The 24,050-nt window shown below is 48.7% G+C and overlaps 1 protein-coding gene across 1 annotated transcript in view; it reads right to left on the bottom strand.

Annotated features, from left to right (window-relative positions):
* The window catches only part of MCOLN2 (mucolipin TRP cation channel 2), a 320,208-nt gene that overhangs the window by 8,979 nt on the left and 287,179 nt on the right, over positions 1-24,050 (bottom strand). The gene's annotated exons all lie outside the window — the stretch shown is intronic.

Raw genomic sequence — 24,050 nt, 5'->3', positions numbered from 1 at the left:
ATATTGGTGGCCAGGTATGGACGCCATGACGGAACAGGTGGTGAGAAATTGTGTAGACTGTAGCCGGAGTGACAAAACTCACCAGACCCGCAAGCCCCCCCTGTCGCTTGTCGAAGTGCCTAATCGACCATGGTCAAAGTTAGCCTTGGACATCATGGGTCCCCTCAACCTAAGAACATTAAAGGAACGGTTCATTCTGGTGCTAGTGGACTATCACTCAAGGTGGTTGGTCTACAAATGTGTCCAGCAGATCGACACAAGAGTCCTCATACAATTCTTAGAAAGTGTGTTCTTTGAGGAAGGGTTACCTGATACCCTTATAACAGACAATGGAGTACAGTTCACTTCGGACAAGATGAAAGAATTTCTGTATCACCGGGGCATCACTCACCTCAAATCTGCTTTGTACTGTCCCCGTGCAAACGGGTTAGTGGAAAGGATCAACCGGTTGTTCAAAGAGTGTTTGCAGAGAGCAGAAGTAATGGGGACACCAGCAAATTCAGCGTTAGTGGAAACAGTATGGGCCTATCGCACTTCTCCAAACAGTGTGACTGGGGTTTCTCCGTTCACCTCTCTCAAAGGAAGGATCCCGAAGACCAAATTAACTCCACCGGTAGGGCCAAGGAAGGACGCCGGTGTAGTAAACAGAGGTGAAATCTCAAGGAAAGTGGAGGAACACCAAGCTAAATACAAAGTCAGGTATGACCAGACCAAACATGTAAAAACACAAATGTTCAAAGAAGGTGATTGGGTCCGGGTGGATTTACCTAAAGCACGCAGGAAAGAAGCGTCAAGATTTTCGGATCCTTACAAAATAACTAGTGTGGGTAGGAATGTAGTCCATCTCGACAATGGCCAAACATGGAGCATGGACAGAATCATTCCTCATGGACAAGGGGGTGACTTGGACAACGGAAGTGACCCAGAGACAGAGTTGCAAACCCTCAGTCACAGAAGGTCTATGAGAGCAAGGAGCTCACCTGTATGGACCAGAGACTACTGTGTTAAATGAGAATTATTGTCAAATGTTCCTTGTGGTTCCTTACCTAGCTGTGTTGTTCTACTGCTTACATTGTTCTGCAGTGACCTTTCGCTGCTTGTTAATTCTGCTATGTCTCTCTTTGCCCTATGCAGGGAGGTGTGTTGTAATCGCCTACTTGGTACGTTCCTTTCCCCCCCCCTCCTTCCTCCTCCCTTGGTTCTTCCCTCTCCCTGTCACCAACATTCCATTGTACCCTTCCTCTGATTAGGCTGGATCCTGTGGTGGTGTTTGACCATAAAAGAAGAGTTATCACTTACCTGCCTTCTGGTCATCTTTATAACAAATATGCTGGCTGGAGGATCGAGGGTCTCGGTCCTTGGCTCTTCGCGGGGTGATGAGACGCTCTGGGCAGGGCGGTGCCTGAGAATGATGCACTCCGGGCACCGGAAGGTAATCCAATTCTCTGGTATGCCGCTGACTCTCACCGGACCACTGTCTCGCCGGGCCTCGCTCTTGCCCCCGAACTCCCTCACCGTGCATTTCAGGCGGTCTGGGCGGAGACCACGCTCAGGCACCGCATCTTCCACCCCGTTTCGGGGCCTATTGCTTCTCTTGCGCCAGGACGCTGCTTAGTGCCGGCAGTACCTGTGAGGTGTAAAGGCCAAGGCCGGAGGACCATTCCTGGGTGCCAGCCTCTCAGTTCAGTTATCGTTTTCAGCGCATTGGCCCCCGACTCTCGTATGTTCGCCTAGGCCACTCTAACGCAGCTCCGGGAGCTCGTTCCAATGCCTCCGCTAGACAAGCAAAGCCGTCTCCTTGGTGACTGCAAGGCAGTACCAGAAATATTCTGCTTTGAGAGAGCAACCGATTACTGTCTCGTCACTTGCTAGAACAGTATTTCTGCTATGCCGGTACGGAGCTCAGAGCTCACACGTTATCCATAATCGAAGTCTTGGCCACGCCCGAGCCATTCGGTTACTTGAAGTATTTGTTTCAACATCAAAAAGTGTGTTGAACTATTGATGGATGGCATCCTGGCTTTGTGTGCTTCAGATTTACCTCATCGCTCCATGGGGGAGTAAAGAGGATGGCTGGAGGTTGTAGTGGCTACTGTGATGTCAGTGATCTGACAGTCATGGACACATTCATTTGTAACTGGCATAGCCTCACCTAGATGGCGCTGCCAAAAAGACACAGGACATGCAAAGCATATCAACTCCAAGTTGAGGGTGGTTAGACTCAGCATACCATCTTGCCTTGAGAATAACTCTTTATCTGGCAACGTTGCAAGTTCCATTGAATTTTCTCATGTGTGTTGTTCAAACCTGGTGTTTGCAGACAATCCTGACCCTGTACCCTGTAATGGTGTGCGACACATTGATATTCAAAATGAGATGACAGCAACAAAGACAGAAAGATCCATGTTGATTTAACAATCTGTATTGTGGAAAATAGTCTGAGGATCAGTTTTGAGGAGCTCAAACCTGTTGTGTGTTAATTAAAAGCAATAAAGCACTTGGTCCTGAGCTGACTCCTACCAATAATGATTGTATACTCTGAAGTTTGAACCTCATTTGTAGTCCAGATTATAAGAGTACTTTTGAAAACCTCTATTATTCATCTTTAAAAAAGAAATGTGTAAGAAAATGCTTTGCTTCGCATCACCACCCCCATTTTTTGTACTGATGATGACGATTTGTTTGACTCTGTGCACTGGGGTTCTGCTACCCAGGCCCCAGTGCATGTGCTCTGACCCCTTAAAGATGAAGGAATTGGTGACACTATTTGGCATATTTAACATACCTATAAGGGTGTTGTTACCCTGGGAACTTTTTCCCCATTGGTTAGGAAAGGGCCAGGAGTCACCCCCCAGCCAAAGGCTGGTGCCAGGCATAAATGTGGCACCACTGGGCACCCTCTCCACAACTCTACTGGACCTGTGGAAGACAAAGACTGCACCTGCTGTTGAAGACCAGTCCCAAGGGCTGTACCTTCTACTACTTGTATCCAGGTCAAAGAAGTGGACTCCAAGGGTCAGCTGGCAGACCTCCTGTGAAGCTACATGCGCGCAAAAGCTGCAAGAAGCCCAGTTTTCTGAAAGAGCCTAGCTGACCTGTTTCAACTGGACCTGCCCTGGACCATTCTGGTCGAGAGTCCTGACCCCCCCCATCCCCAAGTGCTTTTCCTAGGGTCCTGGAAACATAGGCTGGTGTCAGAGTGTACTCCTCCTGCCCAAACCTAGAAACCTTTTCAAGACTTTATGCCTGGAGAACTGTTGTGGGACTGAGATCAACCTGACAGCCAATCCACTGAGGGTGCATCGCCAGTGGGCCTGACTACAGCACAGCTCCCGCTATATTGCTCTCCGCAGCTGCAAATTTGATTCAGAGGGCCCAAAGCTGACCGGCATTAGACGCGGCTCAACCCCCTTCAGGTACAGCCTGCAACTTTGCCCTGATGAGGAAATTTGACTTCCAGAAAGGAGTCCAAGTCTAAAAGCAGTAAACTTCACCAGGTCCACCTTTGAGCAGCAGTCAATCAAGGTCTCCTGGGCACAACTTCAGATTTAAACCGCTGGGAGCTGGTACCTCATCAACTTCTTCACTGAGACTTTGTCCTTCGACAACCAACTGTTGACAAGCCCATCTTCAGGTACAGCCTGCAGCCATGCCCAGCTGTGGACTCTACCTTCTCAGAAAATTTCTAAGTCTGAAGTTAACTCTTTGACGTGTTCTAGCCTCGTCCTCATATCTGAACCGCACTCTATCACGGTCAGCTTTAAATCTTACCTTTGTTCTGGTCTAGTGTAATCAGTTGCCTGTGGTTGGGGCTTTGTGCTTTGAAAATTATTCTCTCTGGTTCCCCTTATTAAATTTTTATTGTTTTGGTATCATTTTGTTCATTAAGATATTCTCTATTGTTATAAATTGGAGTAGAATTTTTAGTGTGTTATGTTTGACTTTTTAAATGTTTTGACACTTCTAAATGCTGCACACATTTTATTTATGCTTGTCTGCTTTGTGCCATAGCTACCAGGGGGTGAGCTCAGGTTTAAATTACTGAAACCTTTACTGGACCTAACAAGAATAGTGACAATACTACTCTCACAAAATGCAATCATAATTCTAAAATCCAAAAAGGGGCAAGAATCAACCCAGCTGAATACATAGTTCTATACTTTCCTAAAGTCACAAGTAAAATATTCAGAACCTGGTTCATAACTGGAAGGACAAACACAGCATTTCAAATAATGCACATCAAACAGTGCACATTATTTTTATTAACTATTGTATCAATCCTATAAGTGCCTTTGATCTAATCATTGAGCACAATCTTTGTTTGCCACTTGGTATAACAAACGTGAACGCCTACAGGAATTGCACTACAACAATTCTCCAAAGATATGCTGTGTCCCAGCTCCCTTTGGTATGCCGGTCTGTGTTACACAATGTTGTGTACCAGCTGCCATTCTTTTTAGGCTTTCTCTGAATGATCTGCAATGTTTTCTAAAGTACCAGAGGTTGGATGTTCCAACAATATGAAGTAAAATAAAATAATGTATTTCTAGATATTTACAGATTATGAAGCACTGCTATCTTTTACAGAGGTATCAATGACTACATCATTAAATAGCTACACTATTTGCCAGAACTAAAGCTTAACAATAAATGCATAAAAGTAAAACAGTAGTAATACATTTTCCCTACTCTTTGAAGATCTATTTTTCTGTATATTAAAGTAAAGAGGGTTGTGGAGTATTACTTCTGAGATACAAGGAGAGGCTTCACTGGTAGGATCAGACTGCCATGGCTTTCTCATTTTAGAGGCAAAATGTCCTGGATATATATATCCTGACGTTTCAGGTCTAATTGACTAATCTTAGCTACAAGTGTATCATGCAAAAGCGATTGTATCTGCTGGCTATGGTGAGAACATTTGGGATTTTCAGAAACAATGCAAATTCAAACTAGTGAGAAGGCATTTCTTAGAAGATTAAGATTAGGCACAGGAATCTGTCCTGACCCAATGAGGTTAAAGTTAACACGAAATTCTATCACAGATCAGATTCAAATGAGGCATGGGTGGTAACCTGCTAGGTTATGGCCAAAAATGTTGTGGCCTAGTATATCGAATTTTCTCAAGGATGTACTGGCAAAGCCTGGTCACACTGGTATAGTGGCTAAAGCACAGAGGAACCATTATTGTGTGTATTCAAAAATACATGTCAACATGTTTTTCAATAAAAACAAGCATATTTAATGTCAATGGCCTGGCTTATAATTGAAAGTGCCTCTTCCATCACTCATGAGTTTAGGCACACAATAACTCATAATACAAGCAACTCTGTCTCTTATCCTTGAACTTATGCATACATTCATCAACCCACTGATAAGCTCAACAAATATATGCAAGATAAATTAAAAGAATACAAGTCGGAATTTTTTTTTTTGCGGTATGTGAATGTGGATGGCATTGTCGTAAACGTTCTTAGTAAGCAGATCAGACTTAGGGCATCTGAAATCTGGTATCTTCGGCTTCTTACCATAATCAGTTACTGTCTACTATATTGGGCAAAAGCTTTCTAGCCGCGCATAAAGTACAGTACAAGCCTGTTTCAGTGGAGGCACACAAAGTGCTCAATAAAATGTTGTATGAAAAAAAATCAGCTTGAGGCCACAGACAAAGCCACTTTTTCTCAGTAATGCTTCTGAAAGCTCTATTTCTGTTGAGCACATAAGTTCTGGCGAGAGCTGTGCTGTCAGAACTAAAAACTGGAAGCAGTGATTAATACAAAAAGTCATGTAGATTGTTCAAAACGGATGACTGAAGGCTGTGAACAATACCTTAATGTGGGAAAAGCCAACCCCCAACCAACTGCAAAGTCTTGTTGTGCAATTCCCATTAGGGTTTTAAAATCTGGTTTTTAAAAGTGCAAATGTCAAACATATTTATAGTAGCCAGTAGAATTAAAGTGGAACTTTTGTCCAGACCTTTCAGCCACTTGCTTTTTTGACCAGTTTCTTTCAGCCAGCAGCTTGAGACTTTCTTCATCACACCTTGGCTCAGCCCATAGGAGTATTTCTTTCTTGCTATTGGCTGTGATCGTATGCCTCACATGGAGTGCTTCCACTGTAGTGCTTGAGGTACTATCCTCACTTTGCCAGCTCATTTTCGCTCATCCTGCCTTCCACTTCACCCCAGGTCTCTTCCACATTGCTTTTGCTTGACCATTATACAAGAATTGACAAATTGGGGGGGGGGCGTGGCAAACTGCCGTGGGAAATGGCCGAACGGTAGCACAGCTCCGTTGCACCACTCATGTAATATCTGTAATTTGACCAATTGCCCCGAGTGAAAAGCGCTGCATAAGGGGCTAGTCGATCCTCGTGAGCTGGTGTGCTGCTTAACTGATCGAGGTCCCGCTTCGACCAGTGCCAGCGGTAATATTCATCCAGGCCTGGGCCGCAATCACTGAAGACGTGAGGAGTGCCCTGCGGGCCTCCTACTGCCTGGATACGCTGTGCCGCAGCACAAACCCCTGATTACCATCCCTCCGAAGGGCCGTACACCACTAGCTGCCATGCCGCATCACCCCGGTGGGCCTCAACCCTTGCGAACTATGAAGTGTGACGATCGGGTGGGAAGCGCGCCCCACGGGCCTTCGCTTGCCTGCCAGAGTATAATGGCAGCGCTGAGAGACGGACCCACGAGCGCCAACCAAGGAGGCCGCACTGTACCCAGAGTTGCCCTCACCTGTCCCAGTGGGACTTAGACTCCAGACTCCAGAGATCCACCTGCCACTTACAACATCACCACAGCGGCTGCGGTAGATTGGGGGGCCTGTACTTTCTGAAGCAGCCGCACCTGGAACACAGTGAGTCCCGATTGCCCCTGAGAGTTCGTGACTCCCATTGCAGCCCAGATACGGAATATCCCACGGACCTCCCTGATACCATTTGGTGCAGCCGGCATCTGTTCCCTGCTCCAGGCTCTCTTGCAGAGGCAAAATGCCCCGGGGGGCCGACACACATTGCGGCGCGGCAGCAGCACCTAGTGTGCCAGGAGTCTTTTTTGGTGAGCGCCGACTGAGTATCTACCTGTGGCCCTGATCTTGTTGCAGCTGGCAAGTGGGAGAACGCTGGAGATTGGTCCTGATGGTTTGCTGAGGGGCACCTGTACTGGGCAAAAGAAACACAGACTGCTTGCTGTTGGAGAGGGCGGCACCGTTCCAGAGTCCTTGAACATTACCATCGCCATTACAGTGGTCGCGCCTCATTGATAAGGGCCATCCACAGTGGTCGCTAGAGAAAGTTGCACTATACCTTGGCCCCCCCCCCCTTATCTTACAGATCAGACGAGTCCTGGTGTGTGTCTTCCGTGATAAAGGCTCGGCTGGTGAAACCAGACAGGCCAGATTTGGCTCTGTCCCTCATGCAGGCGGCGGCAAGTAGCCAGCGGGGCCCAACCTCTCCTTTGCTGCAGCTAGCGTACTGACAACGCCATGGCGAGCGGCCGTAATGCGCTCTAGGTGAAGCTGGATAAATATGCCTGGCAAAAAGGGCAGGAGGAGGCACCGGCCAACCCAAAATTGACGGGGGACTGGCCAGACCCCACACTACAGGACATTTTAGCGGCCATAACGACAGTACGCAGTATGCAGAAAATGGCCGAGCGCGTCACTGAGGTGGAATCCACAACGAAAAATTTGACAACGGATACTGATCTCCTTAAGCACCAAGTCGCAGATGTCCAAGTCAACCAGGACATGTTGGAACGACAACTCAATGACAATAAAGGCCGAATGCGCTGCAATAACGTCCGTATTTTAGGAGTGCCAGAAAGCAAGGAGGGGCAGGCGATGAACTTGTTCGTGGAAGACTTGGTGTTGGAGCATCTCCAGCCTAAGGGTCTGTCCAAGTACTTCTCCATTGAAAGGAAGCACAGGGTGCCGGGCGGAAGATCCAAACCCGGAGCACCACCTCGGCCTATCCTGGCAAGAGTGTTCAATTTTCAGGACAGAGACATAATACTTCACACAGCAAGAGCGGCCCCACCAGTCACCATTGATAACAGTAAAATTACCTTGTTCCCAGATTTCATGTTGAGAATGCAGAGGCAACGCCGCAGCTTCCTTGAGGTGAAACGTGCCCTACATGAACGAGAAATCAAATATGCCATGCTGTATCTGGCAACATTGGGCATGGAATCGGAAGGGAAAACTTGTTTTTTCTCCAGTCCCGAAGACGCTTGGGACTGGCTTGACAGCTGGCGTACGGTTGGTAAACCTAACAGAGCAAATCGTGGGACTGGGAAGAAAACACGGCTGGACCGCCATCATGGATCCCCACCAGACTGGAATGCTGCGACGAATAGTGCCGCGGAGCAGCAACAGGCTGACTAAAGTAGCGAACCAGCGGTGTCCAGTCAACATGGTCTACCGTTGCGGAACTCTGTGGCTACCTGTCGTCATGGTTGCCGGATCAAAGGACGTAACTGCCGCCTGTTGTGGGGTATCGTTGCTCTTTTGTAAATGTACTTTGTCCTGGCCCGATTTTACGCTCGAGGCAACATGTTTGAGGTAAATTCTTCAGTCCGAATCGATGCCCCAGGGGGTGTGGTTGGATCACATTCCCAACTATTTTAAGGGTGGGCGATAGGCACTCTGCAAGTTTGGGGTGGCGGGAGGTTCCGTGCCCGTCATGCAGGGAGGCAAGGAGGGGGCGGAAGGGTGAGGGGACCTTTTTATTTTGTTTTTATTGTTGTTTAATTGTGATAGCAGTGAGACAAATGTTATACATGCATTTCTACTCAGGGTTGGAGGAGTTCCTGTGTCAGTGTTTGCTCTATACACTTGGGACACGGGCGCATAATGCCCCATTTTACATATATACACCATGTCAGGCTGTGTCGTGAAGAGATCACTCTGCATTATCACATGGAACGTCAAAGGGCTAGGGAACGAATTGAAGCGAGGGGTAGTACTCCAATACCTCAAGAGGCAAGCCCCTGACATTGCTCCGTTGCAGGAGACATTGGCAATACCTGTAGGGCACTCGATCGGTGGGGCTACAAACTGGTGGTACACGCGGACTTTACATCCAGTTCCAGAGGTACCGGCATCCTTATCCGCAAACAACGCCCATTCACAATACACAAAACATGGATTGACAGCCTGGGCAAATTTACAGCGATTGCAGGGAAATGGGAGGGGACACCCCTTAACGGGCTCTCGATTTACATACCCCCGGCGCTGAAAGACACCATGCTGGCTGACCTGGGTAAACTTCTCCTTGACCGTCCAGATGGTATCCTGGTGTTTGGGGGCGACTTTAAACTGACTGTAGATGGCCGGGTCGACCGGAGTCATCCTCAACAGGATCCACGTGACACCTCACCCCTGATGGACTTTCTCCTGGCCTTTGGCGCCATTTTCATCCCCGGACGCAGAATTTTACTTTCCACTCAGGCACCCATGGTAGCCAGTCCCAGATCGATTACTTGTTCACACACACCGATGGTCTCTCGAATTTTACTGACACTAAATCCCTAGCACGCAGTATTTCTGATCACTCTCCTCACTCAGTTCACTCTACCCCAGGATTATGGCCGTCTCACCCTGTCCATAACTCCATGGAGTCTGAAAATTCTGCATGTCCGAAAGGCCCTCCTAAAAGAAGTGGATCACTACTTCACTGAAAACAAACACGGTCCAGTCCAATTGGGTTTTGTGGGGGGTCTTTGGGGCAGTTATCAAAGGTCAGGCACTATCATTGACGGTAGGGCATAAGAAGGAGTTGAGGGGCGAGTCTGTAGTCCCTGGAACGTGAGATTTGTGATCTGGAGGACCAGGTAGCGACCAGTGATGAAGAACAGCTTTCCCACACTTTAAGTATCAAACGACAAGACTACCGACAGTTAGCGGTAGAGACTGCCAAGTCAAAACAGAAAGCTAGCAGATATCAAATTTATGCGTTGGGGGACAATACCGGGAAATTACTTGCGTGGTTGGAGAGGCGAGAAACCACACAGAGATGGGTGCCCCTTCTCGAGATGGATACGGGAACATTAGTGAACGATCCTCAGCAAATTGCAGAAGCCTTTGCCTCCCATTTACTCCTCCACTACCTGTACTAACCTACAGGACTCCAGATACCTTCTGGCCACTATTTTCCGGTCATCACTCTTGCTCCGGAAGACTGTGAAGCCCAAAAGGGCGACCTAACCAAAGAGGAAATAGCGACTGCCATACGTGGTATTAAGTCCGGTAAAGCCATGGGCCCTAACGGGCTCCCGATTGAACTGTTTAAATTAGTGACCTCTAAGATAACACCCACTCTCCGTACCCTGTATTTAGAGAGCTACCAAACCGGGGCCCTACCCCAAGATTTGATGCTGGCCTCAGTGGCTGTCATCCATAAACATGGCACAACAGCGACGAGTTGTGACTCTTATCGTCCGATTTCTCTCTTAACCGCCGAAGTAAAGATCCTCGCTAAGGTTTTGGCTAATCGTTTGATTCCAGTTATATGTAAACTCCTGCACCCAGACCAATCGGGCTTTATGCCCTCAATCTCAGACAGCTACACGGGGTGATGGGGAGAATTCATACTATCCAAGAAGATGCAGCTCTGCTGTCCCTAGATGCTAAAATGGCGTTCGATACCATTGAGTGGCCTTACCTATTTGCTCTCCTCGAACGCCTGGGTTCGGCTCGCACTTTATAAAATGGGTCAACCTATTATACACAGGCCCCACGGCTCAAGTGGTCGTTAACCAACATACCTCCCGACAATTCCGTCTAGAGATGGGGACGAGACAGGGTTGCCCCCTCATATTCGCTCTCATATTGGAGCCTCTGGCGACCTGGGTTAGGGGGGAACCCCATGATCAGGGGGCTGAAATGGACGGATCAGCACGAAGATCAGTGGGACTTTGCCCCTCAGTCTGAGCAGGCATACCACACAGACAAGTGAATAATGGTGGGGGGCGGGTTGGACGTGCCCTGTACTCTATCCTAAATGCCAATGCCTCACTGGTCCCATGGCCCACACAGTGGCACTCTGGCATAGAGTGACAAAAACGCTGGGGTGGCACAAGAAACTGACACTACTTAGTCCCTTGTGGGAATCTGAACAACTTGGCATTTTGAGTAGGTGTCTGGGTTTTGATAAATGGAACTTAAATCGGCATCTCTTCTGTTTGTGACCTATGTAAGCGTAACAAGATGGTCCCATTCTGTGAGCTACAAGCAGAAAACCAACTGGCAGGGTCAGAGACGTTCCGTTACTTACAAATCCGTCATACACGGACCACCGTTGTGGTTAGTGGGGAGGTTATGCCCGAAGCATCCCCGCTAGAGGACCGACTCTTAACAGACCCCCTGACACGCAAGGTTGTATAACTTACATATCGCAAATTAATAAATAATAAGCCTGACCAATTGGTGCGCCTCCGACAGCTGTGGGAATCGGACCTTGGGTATCTCGAAGACAACGATTGGCAGGAACCCCTCTCCTCCCCCAAAGAGGTTGCAATTCCAATGCGACTACGGCTGATTCAACTCAAGATCCTACACAGAGTCTATTTAGTAGCACACACACTGGTCAGGATGGGTATCCACTCCTTCAACCATACTGGGTGAAAATTGTCACCACAATTACGAGGGTAAGCGGGTAGGATATTGCTCACTCCCCGCGACTTTGTTTATTGAATATGTGGGAGGCTACTGAATTGACACACACTGAGCGCACATGGGCTTCATTGGGATTTGTTTTAGCTAAGAGGAATATTGCTCAAGTGCGGGGGACCGGGGACCTGCCTAAATAAAATAATCGCATAGAAGGATGTATTTAAACACAGGGGCTGTCCCTTGAAGTGGGATCCCAAAGGGCTAAATGGAATGTATCACGTGGTGAAATGTGTGTCTCCATCAGTTGAACTGCGCAGGGCAGAATTGGACATCGGTCTCCTTCCTCCCAAATGCCATATATCGCAGCTGTTTATTTGAAGCATGGTCCTGTGCCTTTTTGTTATTGGAGCCGATTACTATGTGGCCTCGCGGCCGTCCACTGTACTATCACTATGTGTGCGGGATCATGACAATGTCTAGCCATCCGAAACAACCAACTCTCTGGCAACACAGGTCTTCAATCTGCTGTTTGACCGCTGGCAATTCTTTCTGCAACCTCTTAACTTCCTCCCAAGTATCAGCAACAGACAATAGAAAAGTGAAATTAGTCTCATTTTCAGACTAATTTGAATATTCCACATTAAATGGCTCCATGACCCATGAGCGCAGTACCGGTCAACTTCATTGGAATACCAGTTACCAGCTTTCACAATCATTTCAGCTCCTGTGTGTTGCACATTTAACTACAGCAATCTCACAAGGGAATCGCAAGGTCTCCTAACATTCTACATTTCTTACAGGGGATCCTGATGACATCATGAAAAACTGCATGCCTGATCCCCTTTGCGGGGCATCCTGTGGGTTTTTGTTGGAACTCTGTGGCTAAGTTGTGCTCCTTGTGGCCCTTTTTATAGATGTCTGCAGGCTAACCCTTTCATCAGGTGCCGTTATTGGACAACCGGTGTCCTTTTCTTTGGGCCCATTTCTTTGAGACCACAGAATGGTGGACGAGCGGTCTGAGCAGGTAATCTGCATTGCTTTGTGTACTTCTGAAGAGGATTGGTCCTCCAAGGTCCGTCGGGTGGGATGGGTGCCCTTGCAACTTCCAGCAGCCTCACGGAGTTCAAAAACTTGTGAGGTCTCTTTTAGAGTCCTATCATGGCCTGCATGGTGATTCCGGGTTGCCAAGATCCTTCCTGCTGCTTCCACACTTTGGTTGGCTCTCCTCCTACCTGGTGAGAAGGTGCATGAAAACAAGGGCACTGGTTCACTGGGTGACTGCTTGAATGACTAGAGGACCACTGAAGTTTGGCAGCTGTACTAGCAGGGGTATGTGAAGTGCTCGTAAAATATGGGGCTCAAGGATTCTGGGCTCCTGTGCCTCCCACCTCAATTAGAAGTTGGATTGTGGTCATTGTACTGGGGGAAACTGGGGCATGGAGGGGCCCCTGTACCAACTGGGGGGATAGTTATAGTTCAGCAAGGCACTAGAGAGACTGAAAGGGCAACGCTGCTTTTCCAATGCAGCCAAAAGCCAGCAGACTGCACGCTCCCTGCTGTTGGAACTTTGCAACCTCCCCTGCCTCTGGCCTCGGCCCAATTTACTCCACGGGCCCTTCCCCCTACCTCCAGGCTTCCGTGTCCATATTTGTTGTGGCTCACAGGGTACGCCAGAGAGCACTGCCAGTCCGAGCGGGAACCACCCGCGGTCGGCGGACATGACGGGAACTACCATTCCCATGAGGCAATGCGTGCGGACGTACGTGACGTCAGCACGCTGGACGCGCCGGCGAAGAAAAGGAAACATCCGGCTGCAGTCAGGTGCCGGTTATTTTGTATCCAGGTCGGAAGTGCAAGCAGAGAACAGCGTATCGGGTAGGGGTGCTCTGCACCAAAACTGTGATTCTTTGCTGGCTTCTGTCATCCAGACATTCCTTGGTTGTTGTTGCTGAAGCAAGGCGAGGTTCGTCTTGTCTTTCAGGGTCCGAGTACAGTGGCCCCGTTGGATGCCGCATTGAGGCGTGCGGGGTCGCCATTCTCCGTGTTGGTTTGGTTCAGCACTCCTCGCGAAGGGGAGCTTGTTATTGTTTGTCCCTGTTCTATCGTTCCGTGGCCCCGTTGGAAGCCGAGCTGCGGCGTGCGGGGTCGCATTCACCTAGGTCCGGAGTTAACTCCGGTCATTGCTCTCACTTGACACACAACAGGGCGGAGGGCTTTAACTTTCGGAAAGCGATATTCCGCGTTGTGTTGAGGGAGTAAATAGTCTCCTCAAGGACAGCATCTTATCGTTCTTGTATATAGTGAACTCTGCCTGCTGGTAGTATAACGGTGTGACTGAGGTTCGCCTTGAGAACCCGTGGGGGCGACCAGGAGAAGTATCCTGTTCCTTGCCCTGCTGCATTTTATGTGTGTTCGTTTGTACTCCATACAGGGGTGGAAAGGTGACTCCTGGCATACGTCCTTCCCCCCCTGTACTGAGAAGAATCCAGAGTTCATGGTAGGTCCTGTAGCTGAGGGGAGTTACGAGGGTGCTTGCATACTACGACCTCTGCTGATTGGTATCTTGTCTGTAGGGTTCCAGTTGCCTTGCGAGCAGGTCTTTCCAGTCTCCTGTTCCCCGAGAGCATTCTTTCTTTTACAGGTAAAAGGGGGAGCTAGAGAAGAACGGGGTGATAGCGAGAGAGATAGGGGCTGATGTAACCATTGCATGTTGTTCTTTCTCTTTCAGATCTCCCTCCCAGCTGTCCCCTTCCTTTCCTTCCCTCGCCTGATCACCCTTCTGTGTCTGTTATATATCTATCAGACCAAGGGGTTATCGGGAGGTGGACCCCTTACAGCATCGTGCGACTCTGAGGACAATTGGACGGCGACAGAATAACCGGCCCACGGATAACTGTCCTCCCAGTCGCACGGTGGGATGGCCACCTTTGAGGATGTTATAGCTGCGTTGGCCTTGTTGCAGGCTGAGGTAGCTGCCTCTAGAACAGAAACAGCAACACTACAGGCGCAGGTAGATCGCTTGGAACGCAATCCCTTTGATGCAGGCTTACCCCGCGCCACCCCTACGGCTCCTGTTGTTGTGGAGATTCCCACGCCCGTACAATTAGCTACTCCTGAAAGGTTCAGCGGGGAAGGCGGGAAGTTGCAAGTCTTCCTCACGCAAGTGATGTTACATTTTACCTGCAGGGCTAGGGCGTTTAATACAAACCATTCAAAGGTAGCCTTTCTTCTCTCGTATTTATCTGGGGACGCAGCTCAATGGGCAGTCCCGCTGGTGAGAAGAGACGATCAGCTCCTATATGATTGGAACGCATTTCTGGAAGAATTCGAGAAAACCTTCAACCGTCGAGCCGCCACGCTCTCAGCCGACAGAGATCTGCTAGAATTGCGACAAGGCAATAGGGATGTTATCTCCTATATTAACGATTTTCGGAGACTGATCACTGAAACCGAGTGGCCAGAAGAGAAGCAAGCGGCTCTTTTCCATCAAGGGCTAAGCGAAGACTTGAAGGATGTGGTGGCGCAGATCGACCCGCAACCAGTCACCTGTGAGGCACTCATCAGTTTGGTGTTAAGGTTGGATCATCGCCTAAGCATGAGAAAAGGGGACCACAGACGGCGGGAGAGACCGGTGCCTACTGTGGAATCTGCTAGGGCAGCAAACCACCCAGGTTCCTCAAAAACCGAGCCTATGGAAATTGGAGCCGTCCGTTCCCCGCTCTCCTCAGAAGAACGAGAGTATAGGCGGAAGAAAGGCCTATGCTTGTATTGCGGACGGAAAGGGCATTTCATTCGCGAATGCAGTCTGCGGCCCAAAACTCCACGATCGGATCAGAAAGCTGCGGTTACAAGAACCACCATCGCGGAGGCGGGAAACGCTCCGGCTTAAAGGAGGATGAAGGGAATCCTTTGAGCGCACTATACATCCCTTCATTGGAAGACTTGAAGACCAAGGAAAGAAGCCATTTTTATGTGGACGTGCACATCTTGGTGCAAGACAGGTGGTTGCAAGTCCGGGCGTTATTGGATTCTGGGGCCACGGGGTGTTTTATGGACCAAGATCAGGTGGTACGGCTCGGAATAACGTTACAGGAGAAAAGCATGCCGGAGATGGTATTTGCGGTTGATGGAAAAATGTTGGATTCAGGACCGGTGAGATACCATACAGGACCTTTATCGGTAAGACAGGGGACGGAGCACCAGGAGTTGATTTCCTTTAACGTTATTCCAGCACCCCATTACGGAGTAATACTAGGGTTGCCTTGGTTGTGCCTCCACAACCCGCTCATAAATTGGCTCGAAAAAACCCTGCAGTTTACCTCCAACTACTGTCTAGCGAACTGCAACGTTTCTGTAAGAAACCCTGCCATGTCATTGGCAACTTGTTACCAGGTGGCGACCGCAGTGGAACAAGCAGTAACATTACCCGAGGTCTATAAAGAATACAACGATGTTTTCAACGAAGACAACGCCGAAGTCCTGCCTCCCCACAGGGCATACGATTGTCAAATAGACCTGATACCGGGGGCGGTCGTTCCCGCGGGACGGGTGTATGCCCTAACGGAGCCAGAACATAAGTACCTCAGGGAATATTTGGACAAATATTTGGGCCTGGGGTTTATAAGAGTGTCAAAATCCCCAGCAGCGTCGCCTCTCTTCTTCATTCCTAAAGCCAATGGCGAGCTTCGCGCGTGCGTGGACTACAGGGCGTTAAATGCCATTACCGTGAAAAACCGGTATCCGCTACCACTAATCAACGTTCTGTTGGAGCAGGTAAAAGAGGCAGCGATCTACACGCGATTAGATCTGAAGGGGGCATACCATTTAGTCCGAATGAGGAGAGGGGACGAATGGAAGACTGCGTTTAAAACCAGATTCGGACTCTATGAGTACTTAGTTATGCCCTTCGGCCTATGCAATGCCCCCGCGGCCTTTCAATTCTTCCTAAACGATGTGCTCCGTGAATATCTGGACCACTTTGTCATAGTGTACATCGATGACATTTTAATCTACTCCCAGGACACCAGGGAACATACGCAACATGTAAAAACCATCCTTCAAACTCTAAGAAAACACCATTTATTTTGCAAAATCAGTAAGTGCGAGTTTGGGGTGACGTCTGTGGAGTTTCTAGGGGTGAACCTCACACCCTGGGGGCAGGAAATGTCAGAAAGGAAAGTATTGGCAGTTAAACAATGGCCTACTCCCCGCAACCTCAGAGATGTACAGTGTTTTTTGGGGTTTGCCAACTTCTATCGTCGCTTTATCCACCACTTCTCAGACTTGGCAACCCCTCTCACTCAGCTATTGCGCAAGAAGGCGGTGTTCCAGTGGACCGCTGGGGCCCAAAACGGTTTCGATGAGCTAAAAGAGGCGTTTTCTACGGCCCCGGTGTTGGCTCATGCACACCCTGAATGTCCATTCATCGTGGAGGCCGATGCCTCCGACACAGCATTGGGAGCGGTGTTATCACAGAGGCATGTCGAAACAGGGCAACTGCACCCAGTGGCATACATGTCACGAAAATTGAATTCCGCGGAGTGCAATTACAACATCGCCGAAAAAGAACTACTCGCCATCAAAGATGCCTTCAGTGAATGGAGGCATCATCTCATGGGTGCCAGACACGTGGTTACGGTTTATACCGACCACAGGAACTTGCAGTTCATGACGGCAGCGAGACATCTAACCCCCCGTCAACTAAGGTGGACTCTCTTTTTTGCGGGATATAACTTCCTTGTTACTTATAGGCCTGGAAAGGAAAACAAAAAGGCTGATGCTTTATCCCGGCACACTTCCCAGGCCGCTCTCCCTACATCACCTAAAGGAACCATCATCAGCCCTGAACACGTGATAGGTGCGACGTGTACGGATCCGTTCTTGAGAAGTGTATCCCGGAACGTCCAGACAAACCGATGGAAAACCTGGCTGAGAAACAATCCCAGCTGGAGATTGATTCATGATCTACCGATACGGGGAAAGCAGATACTTCTGCCCATTCGGGCCTTACGTCTTCAAGCATTCAAATGGTGTCATATTCTACCCTGCGCAGGTCACAACGGCCGAGAGAAAACCCTTGATAGGGTCCTAAGGCAATTCTGGTGGCCTTCGGTACGGGAGGATGTGGGCACTTGGGTGAAGGAGTGCAGAGTATGCAGTCAAATGAAGGCCTCACATTCCAAACCAGCAGGTTTGTTACAACCGCTCCCCACACCCAATCTCCCGTGGGAAAACATTTCGGTGGACTTCATCGTGGGAATGCCTAGCAACAAGGGATGTACCGTTATCACGGTCATAGTGGACTATCTAACAAAGATGGCACACTTCGTAGCCTGTGAGAAAATACCCACGTCAGGACAGTTGGCACATATACTACTAGTGAACGTGGTCCGCCTCCACGGCCTGCCCCGGAGGATTGTCTCGGACCGCGGAAGCCAATTCACAGCAAACTTCTGGAAGACCTGGTGTTCATCGTTAGGGATAGAATCCAACATTTCCACTAGTTTTCACCCGCAAACGGATGGACAGACCGAAAGGGTCAATCAAACCCTTAAGCAATACTTAAGGTGTTACTCCAGCGCTTCAAAAAGCGATTGGGTGGACTTACTATGGTTAGCTGAAGTGGCGTATAACAGCGCATCACATGCATCCACCAAACTCACACCATATTACTGCACATATGGTTTCCATCCTTGGTTTTCGCCCTTCCTTAATCCAATACAACCAACTAAGGTTCCAGAAGCGCAGAGTAGAATAGAGCGCATTCACACCACTTTACAGAAGGCCAGAGGCAATCTGCGAGAGGCCAAGCACAGATACAAAGCTTCCGCCGACAAACACAGACGGCAGGGACCTGTATATAAAGTGGGAGATTATGTGTGGTTATCCACAAAAAACATCCGGTTTAAACACTATAGCGTATTCAACCCCAAGTACATAGGTCCCTATCGGGTGGTGAAATTGGTGACTCCGGTAGTGGTTAAACTTTCTTTGCCCTCCTCCTTGCGCATTCATCCGGCTTTTCATGTGTCCCTAGTGAAGCCAGCGCTGGTGAAGCCCAATAAGGCCCCTGCTCCAGTCATTGTAAATAGCGAAGCGGAGTACGAGGTGAGAGGGGTTTTGGATTCCAAGATACATCGCTCCAGGTTGTGGTACTTGCTGGCCTGGAAGGGATATGGGGAGGAGGAAAACTCATGGGAACCAGCTTCCAGTGTCCACGCTCCTGCACTGGTAGCTCAATTCCACAAGAAATATCCGAAAAAAGCTTGTTTATGTCAGTGCTCTTCGGGGGAGGGATGTACTGTTGTGGCTCACAGGGTACGCCAGAGAGCACTGCCAGTCCGAGCGGGAACCACCCGCGGTCGGCGGACATGACGGGAACTACCATTCCCATGAGGCAATGCGTGCGGACGTACGTGACGTCAGCACGCTGGACGCGCCGGCGAAGAAAAGGAAACATCCGGCTGCAGTCAGGTGCCGGTTATTTTGTATCCAGGTCGGAAGTGCAAGCAGAGAACAGCGTATCGGGTAGGGGTGCTCTGCACCAAAACTGTGATTCTTTGCTGGCTTCTGTCATCCAGACATTCCTTGGTTGTTGTTGCTGAAGCAAGGCGAGGTTCGTCTTGTCTTTCAGGGTCCGAGTACAGTGGCCCCGTTGGATGCCGCATTGAGGCGTGCGGGGTCGCCATTCTCCGTGTTGGTTTGGTTCAGCACTCCTCGCGAAGGGGAGCTTGTTATTGTTTGTCCCTGTTCTATCGTTCCGTGGCCCCGTTGGAAGCCGAGCTGCGGCGTGCGGGGTCGCATTCACCTAGGTCCGGAGTTAACTCCGGTCATTGCTCTCACTTGACACACAACAGGGCGGAGGGCTTTAACTTTCGGAAAGCGATATTCCGCGTTGTGTTGAGGGAGTAAATAGTCTCCTCAAGGACAGCATCTTATCGTTCTTGTATATAGTGAACTCTGCCTGCTGGTAGTATAACGGTGTGACTGAGGTTCGCCTTGAGAACCCGTGGGGGCGACCAGGAGAAGTATCCTGTTCCTTGCCCTGCTGCATTTTATGTGTGTTCGTTTGTACTCCATACAGGGGTGGAAAGGTGACTCCTGGCATACGTCCTTCCCCCCCTGTACTGAGAAGAATCCAGAGTTCATGGTAGGTCCTGTAGCTGAGGGGAGTTACGAGGGTGCTTGCATACTACGACCTCTGCTGATTGGTATCTTGTCTGTAGGGTTCCAGTTGCCTTGCGAGCAGGTCTTTCCAGTCTCCTGTTCCCCGAGAGCATTCTTTCTTTTACAGGTAAAAGGGGGAGCTAGAGAAGAACGGGGTGATAGCGAGAGAGATAGGGGCTGATGTAACCATTGCATGTTGTTCTTTCTCTTTCAGATCTCCCTCCCAGCTGTCCCCTTCCTTTCCTTCCCTCGCCTGATCACCCTTCTGTGTCTGTTATATATCTATCAGACCAAGGGGTTATCGGGAGGTGGACCCCTTACAGCATCGTGCGACTCTGAGGACAATTGGACGGCGACAATATTGCCCCTCCTGTGCAGTTAGCTGTGTGGCGGGTATAGCAGGATGCAGGGACCTGTCTTGTCCTTGTCCTTTTTTAATGCGGGTAGCGTCTTGGCGCTGTAGTGGTGAGCTGTCCTCCCAGTGAGAGGGGCCACCGGGCCCTTCTGCAGGCTGCACCTGGTGCTAACTGGGCTGCCTCTGCAGAACGCCCGAGGCACACTTTGCGGCCGCTGACTGTTGGCAGCCACGCTTGCTACCGCTCTCTCAGCTGGAGCCTTGGCTGCGTTAGAAAGCAACAAGAGCCGCAGGTAGCACTGGGTATCGGTCACAACTTCCAGCAGCAAGGGTGTGGCCTGTCCTGGCCAATCAGGAGTCTGGGTCTCTTGCTTTGTTATGGTCTTTTTTTCCCCCACTGTGGTCTGTGATTGGGTGCCTCCTTCTTAGCTACCATGGATAGAACTTACTATGTCTGGTCAGGTTAATTGTGCAATGTCTGTCTCCTTGCTGGACTGGCACAAAAGAAAAAACTCCTGAACTGTGTCACAGCGGCTCCTGTGGAGTGAGTGAACAGAGCAAGAATTAAGATATTGGTAAACAGAGAAGATGCAGTGTACCATCAGGATCCAAGGATGAATATGTAAAGTGTGCAGGTATGTTGTAAAGGCCGCCTCAGTTTTAGAGTTTTAGAGTGGCTCATCTACTTAAGGACCGGTGTCATAAGAACTTGTATTGGTGGTACAGCCCTTTATGTCTCCAGGCTGTTTGAATTGACACAATCCCAGATTTAATGTGACAACCTGACCAAAATCTTAACCCAAATGTTCCAGTGCAGTCTATGAGGCTATTACTTGCTCACACCCTGCCTGCATATTAAAACCCACATGCAGCCAATGGTGGAAAAAGCATGCCACTCCTGCAATGGCTTTTGGTCAAGCAACTAATTCATCTTAAGGCAGTCGGTCTCATGCAAATTGTCTTCCATTATTTTGCCCAAATATTTATCAGACTTCAAAATTCGCTGTGATAGAAGAACACTTATTCTGGGACAGCTTTCAGGGTCCTGGTCCCTCAACCATGACCTATATGTTTTGTAAATGCTCCTGGTGATCTTTTTTCCCCATCTGCAGTGCAGTTGTGCAGCACACAAATGCATTTGTTAGATGTGTCAGCCTTAGGATGGTCTTCCTCCATACGTTTTGCCTACTTACCTCCATGTTTGTGCTGAAATTCGTTTTTTCTTGCCATAGGTCTTTGTGCACTTTACTGCTGCGAAGCAGTGCTGAAGTGCTTGTGCTCACTTCCCTAAACATGGTTTAATTGGCTTACGCCTGATTGGCATATTTAGTTTACTTTTAAGTTCCTTGTAGAGTGATATACCAAATACCCAGGGCCTGTAAATTTATGCTACTAGGGGGCCTACAGCACTTATTGTGGCACCCACTTAAGTAGAACTTTAAAACATGTTTCAGGCCTGCCATTGCAGCCTGAATTCAGTTTTAAACGGCTGATTTGACTTGGTAATTTAACCCCTTTGCCAAGTCATCCTTAATGCAGGCCCTAGATAGCCCATAGGAAAGGGTGCATTGTAATTAAAAGGTTGGCTATATACTTTTATGTTATACATATCCTAGTAGCAGTGGTGGATGGGGACATTTGAAAGTGGTGGGGCGTAAACTTTTCTGTCGGAGTGCACCGTGGCGAGCGAGCGCAGCGAGCGAGCTCGACCACCTTAGAGGGGGTTCGGGGGGGGGGGTAAAGGGTGCATTTTCAAGCAAATTTGAGAAGCACAGAGACTAGAGCTGCAAACACACATAGAGCCCACTGCAGAGGGTATGTTCTTAGGTGAAGTCCTGCTGAAACTAAAATGCATTAACATTATAATCTCAGTTTCCCCACTTAACAAAGAGAGTCATCCCCAGAAAATGAGTTCCCCATCCTGTTTCTTCATTACATTTTCAGACAAAATTAGGAACATTCATATCCTTCGGAGTGTACTAATGCCCTAGGCACACACCCATGCACTAATGCACCCGTGCACCAATGCTCCTAGAACACACCTGTGCAATAATGCTCCACGCACACACCTGTGCACTAGCGCTCCAGGCATACACCTGTGCACTAATGGTCCAGCCACACCCTATGCATTAATGCTCTTGGAACACACCTGTGCACTAATGTCCCAAGCAAACACACCCAAGCACTAATCCTCCAAGTAACACACCCATTCTTTGCTCAAACAAGACAGGCATCAAAGTATGAATGCATGTTAAATAAATGTTAAAAACACAATTTTATGACTTTGTGTGTTTTCCAAACAAAATAAATATGAATAAATACAGATAAGATGGCAAACATTGAATACGGATAAATACAGACGAAAACATAAATCAATAGCATACAACCGGGAGCCCTAATTATAATCCACCCCTAAACACTACACTGGTCTCCTCCATGCAGCCTGAGCAGCCACTCTCCAAAAGGACTCACCTACAAACAGCACAAAGTACAACTTAATACTGGAGTAACCTGGCTCTGTAAAAGATGCCCAAACCAATCGGCAACTTGTGCCCGGGTTATAGGGCAAGGGGTGAACCCTGACCCCCATGCCACCACATATTTATTATTACATGATATTTCGTTAAATTATAATCTTATTTATTATAAATCACATTAAAACAGAATCATAACATTTTAGAATGAAAATACTAAGCTTCCATTGAAACGCAATGGAGTGAGAGAACAAGGAGCCGAATTTAAGAGTGTAAATACTGCTTACGGGGGGGGGGGGGGGGGAGGAGAGGGAGTACAGCGCCTCGATGGCCTTGTCTGAATGAATGCAGTGCCTGCCATACCAACAGCCAGAACTCTGTGTCCTGACCCTGCCTTGCACACGCCTGCACCCAAACGCAGTTAAACTACCGCCGCGCCGGCTCTCAACAAATTGGCAAGAAACTAAATAAATATACCGAAGGTGATCACAGGACACCACTGCAAGACACGGAGACAGGAACAGGAGGCTAGTTCTAAGACGACCAATTTTTTAGATCTGACAATCATGAATACAGGAAATAATAATCGCAGTGTAATTATTTTCGAAGCCAAAACGTCTCCTATAAAAGTACACGCTGATAGAATACATATTCTAGATATGGGTTCACAGCAGTGGTTTTTGAATAGTCTTTGATGAGGGCACTGTTTATCCCATGCATTCAGTACATAGCATGAGTGTGGAGTCGCAGCCGGCATGACGGGTGGTGGGGGAGGGAGAGTAGCATGGGTTCATGGGGGGGGAGCGGCCCGGTAATAAAATAAAATAAAATAAAACTTATCTCTAACTTTCCACGTTTTTGTAGAACGTTCTCTATGTGTAGAGCGTAAATTAAAAACATCGGATTATCCTAGGTAATATAAAAATACAAACAGTGCCACATACATCCCAGTGTGTTCCCAGTGTGTTCCAAAAACTAACTGTAAAGATTACCAAAGTATGTCTAAAAATAGATCAAGTTGGCTGCTGGAGCGAGGGCACACCATTTGTAACTAGTCATTTTACTAATGCATGAAATTCTAAACAAAAAGTGGCATCTTGTAGTTCGGGCGATTATCCGCGTCTATGACTCCAAGAATGAAACTAGCAACAAGCTGAGGTCCTAAATTCGGTAAAAAAGCAAACCCTACCAGATTTGACACTGTGGTGTACACAAGTCCACCAGTCGCGGCTCGCGAGGGGAGAAGAGGGGGTGTCGCGCGGGGGAGGGGGCCGGGGGAGGGAGTTTTAAAATAAAATCAATCCGATTCCTACCCGACCAGGTCTGCGCCGCCGGCCTCGGGTCCGTTCTGGCGCCAACAGTGGAACAGCCGCATCACTGCTGGGAAGTACTAGCAAACCCCTCTCAGCCAATCCTGGCACTGTAGCAGCACCAGGATTGGCT

The sequence above is a fragment of the Triturus cristatus genome, chromosome 4_2, assembly GCF_964204655.1.
Source record: "Triturus cristatus chromosome 4_2, aTriCri1.1, whole genome shotgun sequence".
Classification (NCBI taxonomy): Eukaryota; Metazoa; Chordata; class Amphibia; order Caudata; family Salamandridae; genus Triturus; species Triturus cristatus.
The sequence above is the reverse complement of the archived record's forward strand: the minus strand, read 5'-3'. Positions and strand labels throughout refer to the sequence as shown.